The 22,085-nt window shown below is 38.2% G+C and overlaps 1 protein-coding gene across 1 annotated transcript in view; it reads left to right on the forward strand.

Moving 5' to 3' along the window:
- COL5A2 (collagen type V alpha 2 chain) overlaps positions 1–22,085 on the forward strand; it is a 172,134-nt gene that overhangs the window by 22,963 nt on the left and 127,086 nt on the right. The window contains exon 2 of the mRNA XM_042040857.1: positions 13,402–13,492. The gene's annotated coding sequence lies outside the window, so the exon portion shown is untranslated. The remainder of the gene's footprint in view (positions 1–13,401; positions 13,493–22,085) is intronic.

Genomic DNA, 22,085 nt, shown 5'->3' on the forward strand with positions numbered 1-22,085 from the left:
ATACCTTACAGATTCCCTCAAAACACACATTTGTGGTAACTGCTGCTGTAATAGACAGAGCTTTCTCTTATCTGATGGCCACAGAAATTTAATCCAATTCTCAAAAATCTTTCCTTTTATATTTGTAAATCAAACCCATTTTTAACAATAGCTTCTAAGGAGTATCTCTGAAATCTCTCTCCACTCTTAACTCATTTATCCTACATCAGAGGAATCACATAGATCTAATACCCAGCTGACCAATTTTTAGTCCGAAGTCTCTTTCAAACTCTTTACAGGATTTGAATAAAGGACCTGAAATATGTATCTAATAAAAAAGTCTATCATGGCCAAAGGAAATAACTTTTATCTGTGTTCAAATATTCTGTTCTGACCCACTTTCCTAGGCATCCATTAATTGCAGTATTTTTACAGGTGTTAAAGGGCATGAGTTTATTTTAGTTTTTTGCAAGCTCTAAATTGAAAACAAAGAAATAATCAACAGCCTGGTAATTAATGTGGAAATAGAAAGAACAGAACACTTAGAAATGTTGAATATGCTCAAAAAGAATCAGCAACTGAACTTGTACGGCCTTCTCTCGAAATAGTCAAATTTCTGTTGTCCTTTGTGGCCCTTCTGTGTGTACATCAGTGCCAGGTAGCTTTGTGCTTCCCTATAATTTATAAACTACCCTTAAAGTTGGTTTTAAAGATGTTTGCTTGAACTCATGGTATTATATTGTTCCTTCGTAAAACTCACACATATAACTCCTTAACAGTAGAGGATACCACATCTATGTAACAAGAAAAATACCATCTGTGGTAGATTACAGAGTAGGACACACATGGTTCAAATAAGGAAAAAAATCCATTGTTTACTAGAATTTTACATTCTGCAACAAATACCGCATGAAACTTAGGCAGGTTTTTTCAGGCTTCTGTGTCAAATGTCAGGGAGTAAAGCAGGAGGAATGCATGAATTGTGGCAGAAAATCTAGTGTTACTTGTCTTTTTTCTTGAAGTATGCCCAAAATTTGTTTGTTTTCAGAAAGGGCAGCTGTAAAGCGGGAAGGAAGGAAGGAAAGAAGTACTTTCTCTGACTGTCTAGGAAGTCAAGCTTAGGACAGCCCTAGGTATTCTGTGCATGTCACTATGTTCACATGGATGTAATAAAGCTTTCCAGGCATGGATGCACTCCAGACTTTCATCCTCACCATGCAGCTTACTACTCAGTGTGCCTCCTGCACAGCAGATGAGTTTTCCATTGCTATCAGCAATGTGGTGACGTGTACATGGCCACCATCACCCCACCTATTTCATGTAAAGTAACAAGAAAAATCTTCATGCTATTACATTTCCCAAACTACTTGAAGCAGCTGTGAGGAATTTTTAAATTTTATTTTATTGTTAGTAGGAAAATCCCAAATATTTATCCCCTACCTTTTATTGTAAACATAAAGGTGTTGTTAAAAAAAAGGTATTTTACATTGTCAAGCAAGCTGTGTGTTTGACTTCAGGGTGAAAAGCTTGCAAGGGCAGCAGATTTGGTTTTGCCTGGTAATTCTGTAGATTTATGTGCACTTGTAACAAATTACCCTTGAACAGGTGTGCATTAGGGAATGCATGGTCTGTTGAGAGAAGGTTTTGGAGGCACATATCTGCATTTTTAGGATTTGTTTTGGGTAAGTAGCCAAAAATAGCTGCTGCTACATGGTGGCTAAGTAAGGAATCAGCAGAGATCTAGAAAAAAAATTTGAGAATGTAACTTATAAGTAGTTCTGAGCAAGGTGGGTGATACAAGGAGGTGGTAGTAGAAGTGCAAGAACAATTTCTCTGCATACAGGCAGCTTCTGAAGGCAGTGTGTCTGGGTCTGAGTCTGTCTGTTTTTATGATCCTCATGTAGGATGTTCCAGGCTTCCACACTTGTCTGAGCTTCTTGGGTGCCCAGAGCACAAACTTCAGGCAGTATCATAAGCTATCTTGAGGCTTCTGCATATGTATACAAGGTTGGTTTGAAAGCAGACTCCAATCACTCCTTGGGGTCTGTGAGCTGGCTAGTTTTCTGTATGTACAGCTGGAGCTGTCTTGCTGTAAAACCCATCCAGAATGCTGAGAAATTAGCATGTGTGTGTTTTCACACACATTAATGTGTGGAACAGTTGATACCAAGTGCTACATCTCAGGTTAAAATCATATCCCAGTGAAAACAATGGAAGATTAACAATTTCATTGTGTATATTGATATCAGGTTTAACTGAAATTGGTAAAACTGCTTAAAAAATAAGCACAATAGACTGAAGTTGGTCCCAGTAAGATTATTATTTCTCCTGTAAACCTTTTTAGATACTACATGTGTATCTTGTTTAATAACCTCTTATTCAGAAGTCAACTGTCCCACTGTAGAGACTGCAGAGGGAGCAGCAATCCCTCTCTTGCTTTCACAGTGCCTGTGAAAGGGTTCTGGTTGACAGTAGTGGAAACTCAAACCTTTCCTTGGCGAGGCCTTCATGCTGGTTACTGCTGGGAAGGGCAAACTTTTCACTCTGGCATTGTGCCGTTGCCCAGGGAACAAACCCGTCCTGGTGCAGACTGCAGTTCCTGGGGCCATCCCATGGCTCTCACCTTTCCTGGAGCTGCTGGTGAGGTGTTTGCTGCAGCCGGGAGAGCAGCCAGTGCAGGGGGATCAGACACTGCCAGTTGGGTGCTCCAAGCTATGCTGGATAGGAAAGGTTACACAAAAGCAAAAATTTTGTGCAAATTGATGTTGGTCGGAGGGCAGGCTCTTGTTTTGTAGCAGAATAAGGAGGAGATACAAGATGAGTGAACAAATATTTATTCTGGTAGTTGAATGTGTGTTACAGTTACTGTGATGAGAAGGGCTTGGAGCAGAAATAAGCTTGGACTGCTTCTGTGATTGGAAATTCTTCAAAGACAGACACTTGCTGACATTGTACACAGGAATCAATTTAGTATTCATTAAATTCTTAGATCTTCTTGTAGAAACCATTTTTTTTCTAGTTGGTTTATTTGAAGTCTGAAAACAGTGTAGTATTAAGCCCCAACAGGCCCCAAAACAGGATGTTTTGGAAGTGCCTGTGTGACAGTGCAAACCCCTCCCTAGTCCTTACAGTTGTTTTCCAGAGACCTGGGTTTATAAGAGCATGCCAGGAATCCCCTTGTCCTAACTATGGAAAGGGTGGGAAAAGGTGAAAAAGAAGGAGCATGACTGAGAGCTTGAAGAAGTCAGAAATGACTACATTGAAGTTTTACAGTCAGACAGGGTACTATTTACTATAGAGAGACTGCCCAAATCTAAAATTGTATAATAATGGGTCCTGAATTTTTACACATACTGGCAGAAGAAAAATATAAATGTCATATTGCAAGTATATGGAAGAAATGTGAATTTGTAGTTCAGTGCATTATTTTCAATTGTCATGCAATAATGTTGAGTTTTGAAATTGTAGGGAGGCTTTGTTTCACTATGCCTGTGGGTTGTATCACAGAGAACCTGGTTTCTCCTTGGCCATACTTAGTAGGAGATGTAAAGATGTAGAGGTCAATTAGCAGTCAGTAAAGGCATAATTAGAAAAAAAATATTTTTCTTTTGGCATTGAGCGGGCAACTGCAACATGTTGTAGTTAGCCAAGCAGTAAAGCTGTTTGTGTTGCAGGCCAGTGAATAGGAAAACAATCCATTCTGGTTGAATAAGCTGTTAGTCTGATGATGAAAATCTGGAAGTGAGATAGAAAATAAAGCAAAAAGGACAGTCTTTACTGCAATGTAACATGATTTGAAATTATAAACTGCATGGTGAGCTTTTATAGTAGCTGTGGGAACTTTATTTGCCATTGCTTCTTGCCCAGCTGTCTGCTACTGTGCTTGAATTGCTTTAATTCCCCTCCCACAGTGAATTCCTTCCATCTTATCTATTATCTAGAGAAGGAGAGTTTCACCTTGTTTTCCACATTCTTTGATTTACAGTTATTTTTTAAAAGTAATGCACACTCCTAATGTAGGGCTTAGAGACCATCCATAATTCAAGTGCAATTCTTGTAGTGACCACATACTGAATTGCAAAAGCAACCAGTAAAATAAGGTGCTGTAAACTGTGTGCCTTCTATACTTGCTCATATTTCCTTACAGCAGAAGCTGCTGCTTATTAGGGATTAGAGAACTGAAATGTCCTGGCATCTCCTGCAAGCAGGAAAATTGCAAACCTCAGCCACGCATCTGCTGAAGTAGCTGTGGTACTTAAATAAAGGTCTTGAAACCTTAATTAATTAAAATGGAGTGAAAACTAGTCAGTAACACTTGGCACTGATCAGGCAAATTGTACTTTAATTTTAGTTGTTGCTATTGCACCTCCTTCCCTGCACATACATTCAAAATCCTGAATAGTGTTTTTCCCTACAAAATATAGTCCCCTGGATTCTGGGATTTCAGTATCCCTTGTTCTGGGATTTCAGTATTTTTGACTGTCTCGATTATAAAATAAAAAAAAGAAAAAAAAAAATCTAAGAAAAAACACAAGGAAACTCTATGTTCCAAAACCTCAAAACTTCACAAAACAAATGCTTTTCCATTCATGGAACTTGCAGAGCTTATTACTGTTTCCGTGTTTTTTTAAGGAGGTGGGGTTACAAAGTAATCCAAAGTGTTCTCTTTGGATGGAGGCTTGGTGTGTTTCTCTCAATCAGGCTTTACTCATGTAATCACAGATTTTTGAGGCAGTGTTAAATTGGATTTCTTAAGGTAACAGAAACCTCTTTGTCTGAAACCTTCAATTCTAGAAATACCAAAGTGCAGCTTAGAAAAAAGAAATAAGAAACATCTGGTAAGTCAGGATGCTGTCTGCACTGGCACAAAGATGCAATAATAAAAAGCCATTTTTTTCCAAGTCTGTTCTTGCAAATAACATTATTACAAGAGTTTGCTGGCTGCAGAGTGCCTTAGGGGAACAAGGACATGTTGCAAAGTGTTTTGCTGCGTGGAACAGCTACACTTTGGAAATAGTTCTCTGTTGGCTACTTGCATGAGAGAACAGTGAGGTTGGCTTGCAATTGGGGCAGGTTTGTGCATCTCGCACAGACACATTCAAGCTAACAGCTGGTAGCAGAACTAAGTGCAGTGTAAAAGCTTAGTTTCTTAGTAGGTAAGACAGTCATACTCTGTTGTAATTGGTTCTTCATAGGCTTGAAAAAAGTCTTTTAAATACCATTGGGATCATCCTCTCTGGTGTGTCAGCCTGTCTTTGATATTCTTGGTAGTGAAAGGCTGTGGCCTACAAGGAAATGGACATTACGTGTGCATGTAAATATTGCACCCCAAGCCTTAACTGTGCTAGACTCATTGATACAGATTGGGCTCAATGCTCCATTGCCTAGGGACAGTTTGTTCTGGGCAAGTAGCCAGAAAATGCTGGCACAGAGGGATTCTCCAGCCCAGAAAATGGGACATGTAGTGGTTGTAGCAGTTCAAGCAAGGTAAGCTCGTGCCAGCCACAATCTAAGCCCTTGCTTTCAGAATGAAACAACTCTTCTGCTTTTTCTAGTGTGCAAACTCTGCTCATCCTGGCACAGATAACCCTAATACTGTTTTCACAAAAATAGAGATCTCTATTTTAGCAGTAGCTAAAATTATCTTGAGGTACGATAGCCAGTAGCACCATTTTGGAAAAAGTGCATTACAGAAAAAACATTACAAATGTTCTCTCATTTTCTTCTCCTGGCTTTAAGTATGTCCCTGGCACTTTTACTGTTTCATTTCTTTTCCCTACAGTCAGACTCTGCTGTGGTTTGGTTCTGAACAGGAGATGCTGATTTGTCTTAGTGTCAAACTAGCAACTCTTCAGTGCAGTGTGAAGTGGGATCTTTGCCCCCGTGTAAAATGGCTCTGCTGGCACCAGATGTTGGCCTGTGCTAACCGGGCACAGGGCCGGGCACGTCTGTGTGTCCCCCTCTGCCCCAGGGGCTCCAAGCGCTTCAACAAGGCTGGATGGTGAGAGCCTACTCGTGAGGAGTCATCGTCCACAATTGAATTATAGATGAGAGCTGCTTTCTGGTTAAGGGATTATTTTAAAAATAAAACCATTGCTTAAAAAAGTGATTTGATAAACTGTATCAACAAAACAATAGCCATTTTGCTCAGTTAATATGAACTGTTGTTATATAGCCAATTCTAGTTGTATTTTACCTCCAGCTGCTGTAACTATACTGAAAGTGCAGCCTGTGGAAATCTTCACAGACTTTGCATTTATGTTGTGCTAATTGTTTACAAGCAAATTATTTTTACTAGACAGTGATTACAAAGAGCAGACTAAGATAAATATATTAGCTTTACCAAGATGCCTCATAACCTAAAGAAATAAATGGTCATTATTGTAAGTGAATAATAGTCCTTGATGTAATGAATGACACAAATGATGCCAACTCAACCCATTGCAGTGTGTGTATGTGGGAAAAAGGAGTTTGGGCAAACTAGGAAGGCAGATGTTTTGAGGCCAGTGACTGAAACTTATTTCTGGGTCAGATTCTGTGTTTCACCTTTGGGAGGATTGTAGAGAATTCTTGGCTTCTTGTGATCTATGGGCTGAAAGAGCTTTTCACATAACTTTGCCAGGGAAAAGTTACTCTGTGTAATGGAAGCAAATGCTGGCTGGCTTTGCTTTTAATGGCCACAGTGATGTGAAACCTGGTGCCAGTATGTTTGGCCAGCACTACTGGTAAAGGATGGCATTCCTGCATAATGGGAGAGTCACAGTTCAGGGTTAGGGATGCTATTTATTGACTGAGACCCTCACTTTCGAGGGGAGTATACAGCCTTTTGAAGTCATTTAAGTGAACCTAAGTAAAACCTTCTGTGCCTTGAATTGCCTCTAGGGGTTCCTGTTCATCTCTGATCATCAAGGGGAATACAGCAAGCAGTACCTTGGGTTATGGACATCATTTAAGTGCTTAAGACTTAATGCGATTGATATCTTATTGTTTAATAGATCTTGATAAATTTTTCTACAATTGCTACTAAAAAATTGATACTTTCTACTATCAACTTACAAAAGTGCGTTTTGCATTAGGCCCTCAGAGGAGGGAGAAGGTAAAGAAAAGCAAAACAGTAACTTCAGCTTAGTAGTACTGAAAAAAGAAATCTTTTTGGTAAGAGAGAATACTAACTGTGAGAGAATAGGAACATTGCTCTAATTGAAAGGAATGCTGAACTAATGTTTGTATTAGAATAAATTACTGGAAAAAAAACAAGAGAAAGTATGAAAACATATCTAGACCACAGAGTCAAAATAGATGAAATTTTAAGAGAACATAGAAGTGAACTGGAAATTTCCTGTTATTCTCCTAAGTGTGATTTGTAATAGAAATAATAAAGTGATCTTAGCTAGAAATGTATTTCATTCTTATCTCTTGTGTCCTATTACCTTGAAAAAACAGGATAATGGATATTAAAAATAAGAGCTCTATGTGCCCTTACATACATGCTTTGCTGGTTTATATTTTTATTGGAAAAATTCTAATTCATATTTGTGATGTAAATTAGGGTATGAATGATATGAAAAAAAAAAGCTTTTTCCCTAATTGAGAATAAAGGGTACTCCCTATCCTGCCATACCCCAGGATCTGAACAGAGAGCAAAAGGACATGAAGGAATGGGAACACTGGAACTTTAGAAAATATTGAAGTATTAGCAGGTGCTATTTGATGCTGACATCCTCTAAAAGGAGATAGTGACTAACAATAGACTGACCTTTTTTGTGAATGTATGTGAATATTTATATCAGGTCTTTTAAATTTTCTTTTTAGAGGTGCGAATCCCTACAAACTTGGGCTTTTTTGTAAATATTAAGATTTCCATCCTTTTTTTGGGGGGGGGGGGTAGGGGGGTGGGGGAGGGGGAAGGAGGTGGACCAAGCTCTACAAACAAACAAACAAAAACCCCAAGGAAGAGTAAGTCTATATCATATTATGGATGTTGTTACATACCTTTTGCAAACTCACCTCAATGACAGCTCAATTTGTCTCACATCCAAAAGTCTGTTTTTCTGCAAGAAAAGTACAAAGTGTTCTATAAGTTGTAGAGGTTGCTTCTGGGATGTTTGCATCCAAATTAATCCTACTTGTACTCCATTTCACAGTACAAATTTAATTCACTTCTAATAAGTAAAGATATTTTCTCTGACACTCCCTTTTTCAAATGAGTTTCTAGCTTGAAATATGTAGCTATGAATAAGAAAGGATCTGGATATTTGTATTGTCCATTTAAAAGTTGTATTTCATACACTGTTTCATAAACTATCCTTACAAGAAGAAACCCCTTACCCTTGCCCCAAACCCCAACCCCTACCTGGGGCCCTCTTTATAACTCCTGTCAACCTGGAGGTATCTCAAATACCCAATAATATTTAGCCAGGAGATTAATTCTAATTTTATATTGCTTAATCATGCTATCTGCTTATTACTTTGTAGTTCTGTCTACGATTTGCAGTCCCACCTGTCACACTCACTTCTCTCTTACTATTTCCTGTTCTCACCATAATGCTGTTATGACATAAACTTTGCCTGGCACTTCTAAGGCCTTCCACAAAATAAAATTAAGTCGTCAGTTGTTTGAGTATTCTGACAAGAGTAATCTAAAATATGTTAAAGCTGTAATAACTTGGTTAATAAATGGAAATACTGGTCTATTTTATAAATATGTAGAAGCCAAAAAGTAGCCACAGCACATATTATAGCTTATAATTCTTGAAGAATTACAACCTGTTAGTGTATTTCTAGCTGTGTAGTAAGACTGCAAATTAAATACTCTATTTACTGAAATTTTCCTTTTTGGTGGTAGTAAGACCAACTGATGTTATGGAAATGGTATGTTAATAATGTTTTGAGAGATGAAGTAATATTTTGAGTACTAAAAAGGATTGTCTTTCTTTAAGAATCTTTGTCCTGATTTACTGAAAAAACTGAAGAGCTTTCATTTGTGTGGATTTTATGTGTTTTATCCAGGGGAAAAAAGTTGTCATCTTCTAGTTCAATGTCACAGATCCAAATCCTATTGAAGTTTAAGAACTTTCTATCTGTTCCTGTAGGTTTTTGCATCAAGTTAGAAAAGAATATCCTTTTGACTTTCATGCAAGTGATCTACTTGTGTCTCAGATCATAAATCTAACCAGCAGTGCAAGTCAGGCAGAAGAATGCCTCTTTGTAGGCACTAAGCCATTGTCTAGAATTTTTACACTCACTCTTTCTCTTCTTGTGTGCAAGTAATGACTGAGCAGGACTCAGCTTTCCAGAGGTGAGGGCTGATGACTCTCTTCCCCATTTTTTCCTCAGGGAGCAGACAGTTGTTCTCCTTCCCCAAGGTTGCCCAGCATGGTGTCCTCCTAAGAAGGCAAGAATAAGAAGAATGTTTAGCACAATTATTTCTCACATTTCTTCCTTTAATTAGTTCTGTGCTTTATTTTCCTTGTACTGGATTTACTCCAAATTTTACATCATGAGCTCAGAGTTTTACTTAAATCACACATCTGTTAAAATAATCTATTTGTGTGTGGCAGACTGCTACAATGATTAATATTTCCCATCTTGGTATAGACAGTTGATGCAAAACACAGGATAATATTTTCTAAACTGCACATTTCTAACTAAAATCCTATTAGCAATCTTTTCTAGACAAAAATGAAGGGTCATGTCTACACTCAAAGTGAAGTTAGTTTAAAAAGCAGACAGAAAATATAATGTAAAAGCTCACAGCATTTTCAGACCATGCGTTGATATATGTAGCTTTAAAAAATTCCAGGGTGTGAGTTTTTTCATTTCTGGAAGAAAATACAGATATTCGAACTCCAGCATTACCCACAGCACTAGTCATGTTTTCCAGGTTGGCTTCCTAGATGGACTGTAGTTTCCAGTCTTATATCTCTGGGATTCCTCTTCAACTACATCAACATCTGGCATAGTGATTTGATACTGTTTTGTTATTACTTTCCCCATTTAAAATACATACACCATGAAAAATGTTACAGGATGGTGACATGTTATCATAAAAAGGAAAAAGGTTGTCGCTGCAAAACATCACCTCTGCTTTAATGGTTAAACATGATTTAAGTCATGGGAGGATAGAGACCCTGGTCATAATTTAAATTTCATTCTATTTTTCTTACCTCTGAATAAGAACCTTCATCAAACAATGATCAGTGATAACCCAGGCATCTGAATTAAGCAGAGAGAGTGGTCTGTGGAGCAATGGAAGCACCAAGAAAGTTCTCAGTCACAGCTCAGTGACCTTTAGCATGGCTGCTGTGATACAGCCCTCCCTTTAGCAACACTGAAAAAATGCTACTGACAGCAGAAGGTTTCAAGGAAGGGAAAGTCAATTATGGGTCTTGTTCATTCTACTTAAGGATGATAAAGCAGGTAAATAACCTATGTGTTGCACAAAACTGAGTTTTGAGAATGAAAATAATGCCCAAGGTGAATTTGGGGCAGACAGGAGAGTGACAAAATCAGCTGACAAAAAGTGACTTAATCACTTTTGATCATTTCTATAAGTCATTAGTTTGTAGCACCCAAATTGCAGGGTTTTGTCTTCAGCCTTAAATCTCTCATAAATAAAAAAATTGTCACGCTGTATTTCCATTGCCTTTCCCAATTCCTAATGTAAAACTGTGGTTTTTATACATTTAATTATATGGGGCCTGTGCTTTATGATGTCATGTAAGGTAATTTCTACTATTTCTGCCCAGTTTCTGTCAGAGTTTCCTTAATGTGTAGTTCCATGTGCTGCAGATACAATCAGTAGAGCTTCCAGAGCTATATCCCCCTGCTATTAAGGTGGCTGGGTTGCACATAAAGCCATCTTGCTGGGGGTCAAAGACCAGGGGTTTTTCGGGACTTAGAGTCAGATTGAACTTGGTGGCTTCTAGGGATACTGGTAAATAAAACATGTCTCTGCCAGGCAGATTAAATGTTTCAATTTTAAATTATGGAAGAGGAAAGTAGTAGCTAGCCAAAGTTCTGTTTTAGTTTATTTGCAGTTTATATAATTAAATTAAATCATCTAGTGCCTTAGAGGTAGATTTCAGAAATTGATTTCAAATTAATAATAAAGACAATTATTAGTGCTTACATTAACCTAGTTCAGACTGTTCCATAACCCAAAGCAGAAAGGTTGGTTTATATCAAATTTTATGTTCTGAATTTTTCATTTCATCAAGTAGTCCTACATGGCTGTCTTTTTCCCTAGCCTGAAAAAGGCAATTGGGATTCACCACTTCTGTGGAATGAAGGAGGGGAGCTGAATTCTGAGTACAGCAGTAAATGTAACACTACCTATATTCCTTCCATGCCCACTACCCTGTAATTCAGAGAGAGATGTCCAAATCCGTCTATAAACACTCAGTCATAAAATATGAGTCTCAAACACTAAACCTTGATATTTTCTTTGAAAAGAATGCATATGAATAAATCACTTAATAAGCACATTTACCACTCCCAAGCTTTCCTAGCAGTTATGCCATTGTAAAGTCTTGCTTCCTGCTCTGTGCTTGCATTCTCAGAACTTTGAGAGTACAGCTTTGACTTCCTACTGTAGCATCTCAAGTTTGCCAGAATTTCTGAACTGTAGTCATCTTTGCAGCTGCAACCATGGCAAAGTCTCTTGTCTTGTGCTCCCCTGAGAGAGCCTCTATTGGGATTCTTGGAAAATAAATCAGTGACTGTTTCAGCCCACGTTCTAGTGAGTGGACGACCTCTGTATCCCTTTGGATAGCTCTGTAGTGACTCACAAGTCTTGTCCAGTCCTGGCTTTCTTAGCATTTTTCCATTCACTTCAGTTGCAGAACAGTGTTTTTTCTGCACTTCAGTTCTAAGAACACTAGGGAATTCTATCTAGCTTACTTTAAATTAGCTGACTAAATCTGTGCCTCTTACTGGGTTCTTCATGTGGCAGTTCATTTCCTTGTCCCTGCCATGAGCTTGTGTTGGATGAGGTAGGGCACTGAGCAAACCAGGCAGGCATCACCTGGCTGGCTCTTGACTCTGTGTGCCCGCAGTGTGACCCTTCTCTGGCACTGCACAGATTGCCATGCTCAGCCTGATTTAATTTACCCGTTTGCAAAGATTTTATTTTGGAAAAGAAATCTGACCATGCTGATATGTGGAACAATGTGTTGACAAAACCTCTGTATTGCACTGTGGGAAGTTAGTGATCTGTTTGCAGAAATGGACAACCCAAGTAAAGTATGCAGCTGTGACATAAAATTTTTAAAAGTATAAAAACCTACCAGGAATATAGCAGACATTAGATTAACACTTAGTTCTCATACAGCATTTTCAATAATAACCCTTAATTGAAAACCAGTTACAGAAAATGACGTTTTATTACATATACTCCCTCAGCACGGATAATGAGGCCTTGGGAGCTGTGGGTTCACCACTACCGGGTTTCTGTAACCATGGCATCAGTGTTGGCTCCCCACATTTTGAGGAGGTAATGGATTTCAGCAATATGCTTCTATAAGACAGCTTTGTCCAGTCCATCAACAGAGTTCTTTTAGAACTTTTATTCTGATAGATAAACTCTATCTCAGTTTAAAATACCTTGTAATTTACTCTATCAAACAGCATGATTTCTTATAAGAAGTAAAACTGAATGTTTTTATATTTCATAAACTATGAAAATGTATAATTTTCTTTGTATTTTTCTAATTTTGGGAATTCATCATAAGTGTTGTACATTGGCAGACAAGCAACCTGAGATTTAGAACCATGGAATGATTAAATCCAAGTTAATGAAGGTATTTACCTACCCATCTTAAGATTCACGTCAGATGTCTAAGGGCAGATCTAAAAGACATTTAAACAGACAATAAAATGCTGTTATTTGAACGGTTTTTTACTCCGCCCTCTGAAAGACTTTATAAACTGAGAAATGCCAATTTTAGTTTAGTTCTGGTTTTGAACACAGTATGAGTGCCATTGTTCAGGCTGTACCAGTCACCTGCTCTTGCACAGAACCTGCCCAGGTCTGTGTGGGCAGCCAGGCTGTACCTGGGCATTCCATTGATGTCAGGTTTGGGTTTTAGTCCAACTGTTTCTGGCCATAGCCCAGCCTCAGTTGCTGGGCTATCCTGTCCACATTGCAGACAAAATCCTGTCAAATAAAGCCAGATTTAAGATTGTACCGTGTTCCATGTAAAACACAATATCTATCTGCTGGGACAAAGTTTAGCAATCACAATGATGGGTTTATTGTGTGGTATAAAAGGAGCAGGTCTCCTGATCCAAGTCCTGAAAGTTGTCTTGTATGCCTAAACATATCTATGCAACAATCATTACACAGGGGAAGGCACAGTTGTTTGAAAACAGAATGTGTAATTTTTAAAATATAATGTTGTAACTGGAAATTTTTATCAGCAGATTTGATCTACTTGGCAAGAAAGAGCTATTTTGATGAAAAAGATTGGATCTGAGTGATGGAGTCTTTATTCTGAAGGAGAGATTGCATGCAGTAAGTAGCAGAAATATTTTGTGATTCTTATTATATTCTTAAAATATTTAAGACTCCATCAGAGTGTGCAGTAGAAATGGTTTTATTGAGGCTGAGTTACTCATGTTTAATACTACCAGCTTCTGGAAAGGCTAGAGCTCAATTTCTGTAAAAGGTTAGCTGCCTTACATTGTTACCATTAATTTGGCTTTTCCCCCCCCTTTTCCAGTTAAAATTAACTACTTGAACACGTTTAACAAAATATTGCTCTATGACTTCACTGAGCTGAATCCAAGGGCACTGATGCCTTTCTGTATTTATGGTACATACTGTATTCTTCCAGCTTTCACTTCCATGTGGTGGTGGATGAAAGAGAAGAGTCACTGATCTCAAGTAAAACCAGCTCTCAATGGCACTTAAAAATAAAGATCTGAATGTTGTATTAAAAAGCTGCATTTCATGTATTCCACTGTTAAATGGGGCTTTCTGTGCTAAACCCTACCCTTTAAAAATTTGTCCTTTTTTAAACACTAGAGGTTACTTGAGAGATTGTTTTTTTCAAATAGGGTAATGTCTTAGCAAACCTATGCCTGAAAGGTGTGTCTTTTTAAGAATAATTAACTGCTGAGAAAAGACAGCTTTGAAAAGGTATAGCAACCAATTATAGCAAAATGTTAATTAAAAAGCTGGCTTTGCATTTGCAGCTGATTACGTTTCTGTGATTATTTCTCACAGCAGCCAAGAAATAGGTGCTCACTTGTTAGCAAAAAGAAATCTTAATGACAGTTGTGAATCATCCAGGTTGCTAAGAGGTTAACTCACAAACCAGGTGGTACTAGGTGGAGTTGAAAAAGTGTGCCAGGTAGTGTAGGAGCTTTTCTTCTGACCAGCAGTCAGAAGAAACCTTCTCCAGTAGCGCACAGCTGTGTCAGCTGGAGGTTCAGGGTAGGTGAATTGTAGCCTTCACTAAGATCTTGAGGAAGTAACCCTTGAATGTGGTGTTTCTGACCTGGACTTCTAAATGTGCAACATCTTAAATGAAAGAACAAAATGGATCAACAGTCAAGTAGAGGAGTTGATCTCTTTGCGTTCCTGAGAAGTGAGTAAGGTAGCTTCATTGCTTAGGTACTTTGCTTGCTTTAAAAACAACAACAACAAAAAACCCCATCAAACCAAAATTCTACGCTAATCCCCCTCTCAAAAAATCCAAAAACCTACCACCTGAGTATATATATCTGTTAACCCGATTTTTGAGATGTTTGCCCTCATAGAGCTTATATGTGACAGAGTATCTGCCGTTTCAAATCTTGCCTGCATGTATAGACAAAAATGAAAATTGGTAGGTATTAACTAGAGCAGTAATAGAAATTGCTAAAACATTTCCTTTTATCTTTCTGAAATAACCATAAAGAGCTCTGCTGCAAAATTCTACTTTTTTTTTTTTTTTTTTTTGGGATTTCTACTTATGTGATAGGATGGGACCACTTGGTAAAAATTACCAAATCCTCTAGATTCCAGAAATCTAGAGGAATGCGGGTGGTGTTGCCACCAAGGCAAGATAACTGAAAATATCAGTTCTGACCTGGTGTATCTTTACTTGAACCAACAGAACTCTTCAGAGATGTCAGTTACTGTTGTGATAAATCTTGAGGAGGGAAATTTTCATTGTTTTCTGTTAAAATTTTTGAGAACAGGGTCTTACAGGCCAACTCCTGAAGTTTATGAATTAGAGATGTGACACACAAAACCCCACAGGCAAATTCCCTGTGCCTCTGGGGCTGGTAAATCAGCCAGTATTTAGAACACTAAGGAATCGGTGGTAAAAACTATAAAATCAGTAACTAGTAACAATTTTTTTGTATGTGCCAGCATTTGTGGCACAAAAAATGTGACCAGTTTTTCAAAGGGTGATCTAAAATGCCTCTTTGAGTTCCTCTGTGCAGGCATGTGTGGTGTTACTGAACTGTGTTTACCCAACAAAATGATTTTACAGGTGTGATATTTTGGATCAAAATAACATACCTGTTTATATAGAGTTTTGTAAGTCATAAAGGTATAATTGGGCATTTTATATGAGCAGTATCTAAGAATGGTTGTGTTTTAATAATTCTGAAAACAGTAAAGCTTGCACAAATTGTTTGCATTAGCCTTTGAAGTCTGTTTTCTTAACATCTTGAATTCTGCTTTGGCTTCCTGGCTTTGTGACAGAGATGCTCCCTGGAATGATTAAAGAATGGTAGCAGCTACACTTGAGCGCAGGTGCTTCACTGAATCCTGTTTTTGGTACATGGTTCTTACGGCTTCCACAAAAACTGTAATTTAAAATTGGCAGAATCGAAGAAGTCTCGTTTGTAACATCAGTCACAGTAATGTAGTCCTTGCAACTTCTGCCTGCTAGAAAACTTGTAGAGTTAAAATTGTATGAATTTGTTCTGTATTTCTCTAAAATTGAGCAAAAAAATCTAAACTTTATGCTCATAAAGCTTGAATTCATGTGCTTTTGTTCCCTCTCTCCTCTCATAGGAATTTTAATTTAACAGGCACTTAAAGCATTGAAGTAAGTCACTGTGGGACTGATGCTTTTCCATGCTGCACAGATGTGTGGGGTTTTTTCTTAGCTGTGATTCTCATCAGGTAGTTTGGATTCTTTACTAAGTTATGTAGCAGAAGGGAAAAGAGAAGAGGCTTGTTAAAAGGGAGTTTAAGACCAAATGATACATGGGAAAGGAGAAGAAAAACTTTGTTATCTCTCTAAAAAAGTATTGGGGTTTTTTTTTCATACAACCATTTCCTCCATATTTGTTAGACTATAATTTTCACATAAATTTCATGTTTTATTGAAAAACATGTTTTTTTGGTTTTGGGAAATTTTATTCTAAAAAAAAATAAGGTTTTGTGTTTTTAACTAGGTGACTTATTTCAAAAGCACTTCTAAATTCTACTGGGTTTTATGAGGAAGATTTTCACAGCTGTATAGTGAGGTATTCCCATTCAAATTCAGCTGTAGTGGAACACTGAACTCCTATTCTTTGAAAACTTCCCAGAGTACATCAGAGTATTGGGAAAGGGCTGCATGGCTACCTGCAAGCTTGTGCAATGACTGGAACATTCAGAAAGCAGCTTCATTTGTAGCTTCTAAAAGCACTGTATGGGAAAATGAATAATAAATTGTGGTGAAGGATCTAACACTGTTTTAATAATTACACTGATGAAAAATTATGAGAGAACTTGTAAAGAGAGGAACAGCCAAAAGAAACCTCTAGCAACAACAAAATTCCAAACCAACTGAAATGCTGATTTCGGTGTTCTATAGTTTTAATAAAGAAGTAAATGCATGCACCCCACACCCCCAAAAAAACCCAACCCAAAAACAACTCAAACCTGAGGGTCTATAGTGTTATAAACCCATGATATGCTATTTTTAATGCGAATGTGAAAACTCACAGTGGCCAAATCATGAGTTCCCCAGTTTAATAAATGTATAAGTCAACAGAATATACTTCCTAAAACTCTGCAGTCCAATTGCTCTTTTTAGATTAAGCTGAAAAACCAAAAAATTTGCCTGTTATTAAGGGGTTTGTTTTCACAGTGGGTTAAACTGTTACCAGACTATTTCCCTGAACATCCTTGGAAAAGTGAAATTTAATAGATGTTCTAGAGTGTATTTTTGGGGTGAAAAAGTTTTATAAATACTCCATGCCTGTAGGACAAGAATAGTGCAAAATTAGAAAGGCGGAGAGGGGAATGCAGTAGTGAACACAATGCCAAATCCCAAAGAAGCAGTGCCTGCCCCACGCCCCTTCTTGGCAGTGGTATGGGAACTGTTGTCACCTTGAGGTGCTTATCGCTTACTGGGTGACATTTGCTGACAACTAATTTTACAGTAATTGGAAGAAAAATTTTAAAAAGGCACTTGTAAATGACTCTAATTCCCTTCTTATATGCTATGTATTGGTAATCTAACTCTCAGAGTTAAGCTGTGAATTAAGTGCCTTTGATGTAACGCATCGAAAACCCATATGGGCAGTGGTCTCAGGGTTTTCTGATGTCTGGCACTTTGCCCTGGCTCAAATTTCCATAGATACTCTAGAGAGGAGTAAAAGGACACCTTTCCCTCAGTCTGTAAAAAGCTGATGGAGCATCGCTTGGGTATGAAAGACAAAGACCTGTCTATGAATTATTCAGTGGAAACTATATGGGAGAAATTAATACTGTAGGTATGACTCTCCTTCTGCTGGGTATTGGCAGTAGTTCCAGGTTATTGCTGTGCAGAAGTGCTGTATGTTACTGACAGAGGGGAAACTTCAAGGCCCCATGCAGGTCTGGAATATTGCTTCAGAAGAGCAGTAGAAAAATTCAGTCATGTCAGACCAAGTAAAACAGTAATGAAGGAACTGTAACAGGAACAACAAAAACATTTGCAGTGTCTGCCTTCCTGGTCCTCCCTTGCTACTCTTCCCTTTTGCTCCTGAGCCTCTGGTAGCAGTCAGTACTTCTTGGTTTTGTTTGTGAATGGCTGCTCATGTTCTAATTAACTTACTGAGGAAAAAAAAGAAAACCAAAACCCTCCAGGAATTAGGATGAACAGTTCCCACAGACAGCAAGAGTGGAGTTTAAAAAGGAGGGCTGGAGAGGACTTCGACAATTCCTGTCCTGACCTCCTTAATGCTTTATCTGAAGTTGTATCTGAGTTTTTGTTCAACAGTTTGGGCAAAGATTGATTTATGACACATCCAGTTTTCATCTAAAGCTGCACTGAAGTTGTGAATGGGTAGGATAGGATTTGCTTTTGTGAAGGCATTATAAAAATAGCACTGTTTGGAAGCAATTTGAAGAGTCCCTGCAACATGAACAGCACACTATAAAGGCTTTCTGATTTGTAAAATATTTTCTGCTCCATCAGACTTAACCCTTTGGTGACTGTAGACATGTAACTGTTGACAAGTTACATACAGTGATGTGATCTAGCAGTAGACAAGCCAAGAAGGACATAAAGTTAAGATATTATAAACTCATATATACTGGTATTCCAAGGATGTGAGGATAGATTATTCATCCAAGTAGCATACTGCAGATTAAATGTCCTAAATATTTGTGGGTTTTTACTAAACATTATATAAATAGATATCATATTTACATATATGCATAGAATTGAAATACATGTGTGTTTCATGCTTTAGGTACATTTTTCATTAATATTAACTGGGTTTGCAGTCTGGAAAATATTTGGACTTAAAGTGTTAACAAACACTGTCCCAAGAGCACTTTCTCTCTTATAAAAGAGAGAGCTTTTATGTAAGTTGGAAGTGCCTTGCTGTTTATCTATAAGTGCATTCATAAAAGGGCCATTACAGGTAGGTGTGTAAAACAGCGTCTGCAAGAAGTTTGTGGCCAGCTCAAGCTGCAAACTTTTATCTGTGCCTAGGGATGTCACTTCTTGTAACAACACTGAAAGGACTTTGCTCTAAAACTTTGATTTCTCAATTGCATTTTTAATACAAGTAAAAGATGTGTCTTGCCTGGAAGTAGCTGATAAGATTATTATTCTTAGATTCATGTTGTCTGAGCTGCTCCTGAATTGAAGTCCACTGCAATTTCCCTTGTAGCTTTAAAAGAAAAGTGAACTGTTGGTTTGTGTTTCCTTAAAATTCTGTGTGAACTGTGCCAGCTGAGGAGATGATTGCTGAATATTCCAGTTGCCCCAGGCAGCTGAGGCTGCTGCCTCAGCAGTTATCCCAAGCCAAGTAGTTTGTCTTTGTGGTCAGTGAGCTATGGCTTATTTCTCTTTTCCAGTATATTTTGGACTTTAATGTACAGCTTTTTCTATTCCTTTTTCCTTAAAAAATCATGAATTGCAGTGTTACTGAGCTGAGAAGAAGAATGGCTGGTGTCCCAATAAATGCAAGGTGGCTGAGGCTGGCAGGGTGTTCCTCCAGGGCCAGTGTGGGGAAAGGGAGCTGCCGGCAGTGCAAGTGCTCCAGACACAGTGCAGCATGGAGAGGGCTTGGATGAAGAGCAGTTTACTGCGTGTCTGGATAATCTACATTGAGGAGGGCGTCTTTCTCCATTGAGATGTTGTTTTTCTATGTGATCGGGTAGATTGTCTTCTCTGGCTGGAAAGCAGAAGGCAGAAAACCACAGTATATTAGAGCAAGTCAGAGGTTTCGGGTTCTACAAGCAGGAAAACATACATTTCTGGAGGAGCATATCTTATTGCATAAGCTCTGCTTAGCAGCTAAAGGAGAAAGCAAGCACTTTCTCCAGGCTAACACCCACTCATGACATGCCTTTTGCTCCAATCTGAGAAGCTCATGAAATAGCCATTTACTTTGTACAAGTTTTCCATGTGAGCTGAAAGAATAGCTCAGCTTTATGATTGCAGCTATTACTTTCATCCAGTGTCAAAGCTGAGTTCCAGAAAAGTCTGTGTTTAGTCTCCACCGAATGAAAAAAAAGTTCCCTGCTCCTACTGAAAACTCTCTCATCTTTTCCAAATAGCTTCTGTGTGAAACAGAAGATGTGTCTGAGCAGTAGAGGTGGCAACAGTTATGCTATGCTTTGGCTACGACTGGAATTTGCAGAGAAGTGCTCTCTGTCTGGAAACCAGGCTAAATATCCCTTCCCTTGAGTAACATGCCCATGAAAAAGGCAGGATAACAGAAGGAAACCATGTTGCCTGTGTCTGTGCTCCCTGCTTAGGGATGCACATGAGCAAAGCCGTAAAAGAACAAAGCCTGAGTGAACTTCAAAGTGCTTTCCTTTAATGAAATGTTTCCTGCTTTATGTACTAGCTGTTCGTCTTTCTTTATATACCACTAAACCACTTGGTGGAAGATATTTAATCAGGAAAAAAAAATATTGCACCTTCAATTTTGATTTTTATTTTATGTTAGTTTGTAAGATTAGAAGTGCAAGCATTTTAGAATTAAGATTCTTTAGAGTTTTAAAAAAACATTAATTCAGTGTGATTTTTGTTATTTGGAAGTAGTAATGAGAATTGCCATATGGTTGTGAAAAGATTTTTAGGTTATTCTGGTCTAAAAACTGGAATCAAAACTGCATTGTGTCCTTACTGTTCTTCATACTTGTACAGAAGCAGTATATGAAGCTGTTGTCTTAGAGAGGTGGGAGTTTTCCACATACCTCCATCAGGTACAAATAGATCTGCAAAGAACAAAGCAGAGGAAATCAGTCTTCTGGTTCTCAGTGCTCTTTAACAGCTTTAGCGTATGACATGCAAGGTCTCCGTCTGCTTTTCAGAAGAGAGGAATTGGTTACGGCAGCGCCCTGGCCGGATTCCAGCAGGGAACTCCAGAGCTCCATCTGCCAACTCCCTCCTGCGGTTACAGATGGGTAACTCTTGCCTAAATAAAGCATCCAGCCACTGCAGGCTCTCTCCTGTGCACAAGTACATGCAGTATGCACAGTTTAAGTGTCTTCATGCATATATCTAAATAATCTTGTTATTATGATAACACAGCAACTTCTCACTGTTGGGTGTTACTTGGCATGGATGTTTGACCCCCATCAAATTCTCTGAAATGCTGAATTATTTTCTTCTTTTTTTTCCCCGTCATCTTTGAGCATGATTTTGGCTTTAGAGAAATTTTTTACTCTCTATCAAGTTCAATACTGAAGAGGAAATTGGTAGAAATTTTTTTTGTAACAACGTCTAGAAGTATCAAGTGCAAAATGAAGTACTATTATATAGGAGTTGGGAATCTCTGTGAGGGAAGGCAGAGAAGGCCTGGCATCTCTCAGACTGAGGATACTGGAAGGAGGGAAACTTCCCTCTCCATCCAAGAGTAGGATTTAGGTTTTGCAGCAGACTTTGACTTTTGAAGACAAGCTTCAAAGAGGCAGTCATTGTAGTTTTACCTACAGGAAGTCTTTATATTGCTTCTCATGCAGAAATCAAGATGTGTGCCTTTAGCAAGATGTGACTGAGCATCTTTTCCAGCCCTGGATCTTTGCTTTGTTTTGCTTCTTCTAAACTGGCTCCTTTGAACAAGAGACAATACGAAGGAAACTACACAACAGCCTCCCAGGAAGGACAGTGTTTGTTTTAGTGAAAAGAGAAAAAGAGGTGCAGTTCAACAGAGGCACCTGATTTGAAAGACATTTGCAGACAGTGGCACAAGGCAGTATTAGTATGACATGATGAACATCCTGAGTCAACAGTTGCATTGCCTTTTCATTTTTGCTGTCTGCAAACCAGAGAATTTAAGCCAATTTATCCTGACCATTAGTGTTATATACATGGTATATGCAGGCATTTTCTGATTCCAAGAGAAGTAACGAACATCTTTATTTGATGCTGAAAGTATATTTAAGATTACTGTTTCAATGTATGTTTCTATTTTAACAGAAACATAACCATTATAGAACCAAACCCATGCTGGTGCTTCTACAGTCTTTGTAGTTAAGTGAGGGAAAATGAAGTTCCTTATCTCTAGTTTTCAATAGATTTTGTTTTCCCATTTCCCCAAGGTTTAAGAAAGCAATTGCTCTTTGGCAGTCAAATTTGCAAACAGATTTCTTTGGCATATGTGCTTCTGGCATAGCTGTATGTTGATAATCAATTTTACAACAGAATGAAAATAAGAAATAGCTG

Source organism: Corvus kubaryi, unplaced genomic scaffold (genome assembly GCF_017639235.1).
Source record: "Corvus kubaryi isolate FWS band 111438036 unplaced genomic scaffold, C.kubaryi_AGA036_p1.0 37396, whole genome shotgun sequence".
NCBI lineage: Eukaryota > Metazoa > Chordata > Aves > Passeriformes > Corvidae > Corvus > Corvus kubaryi.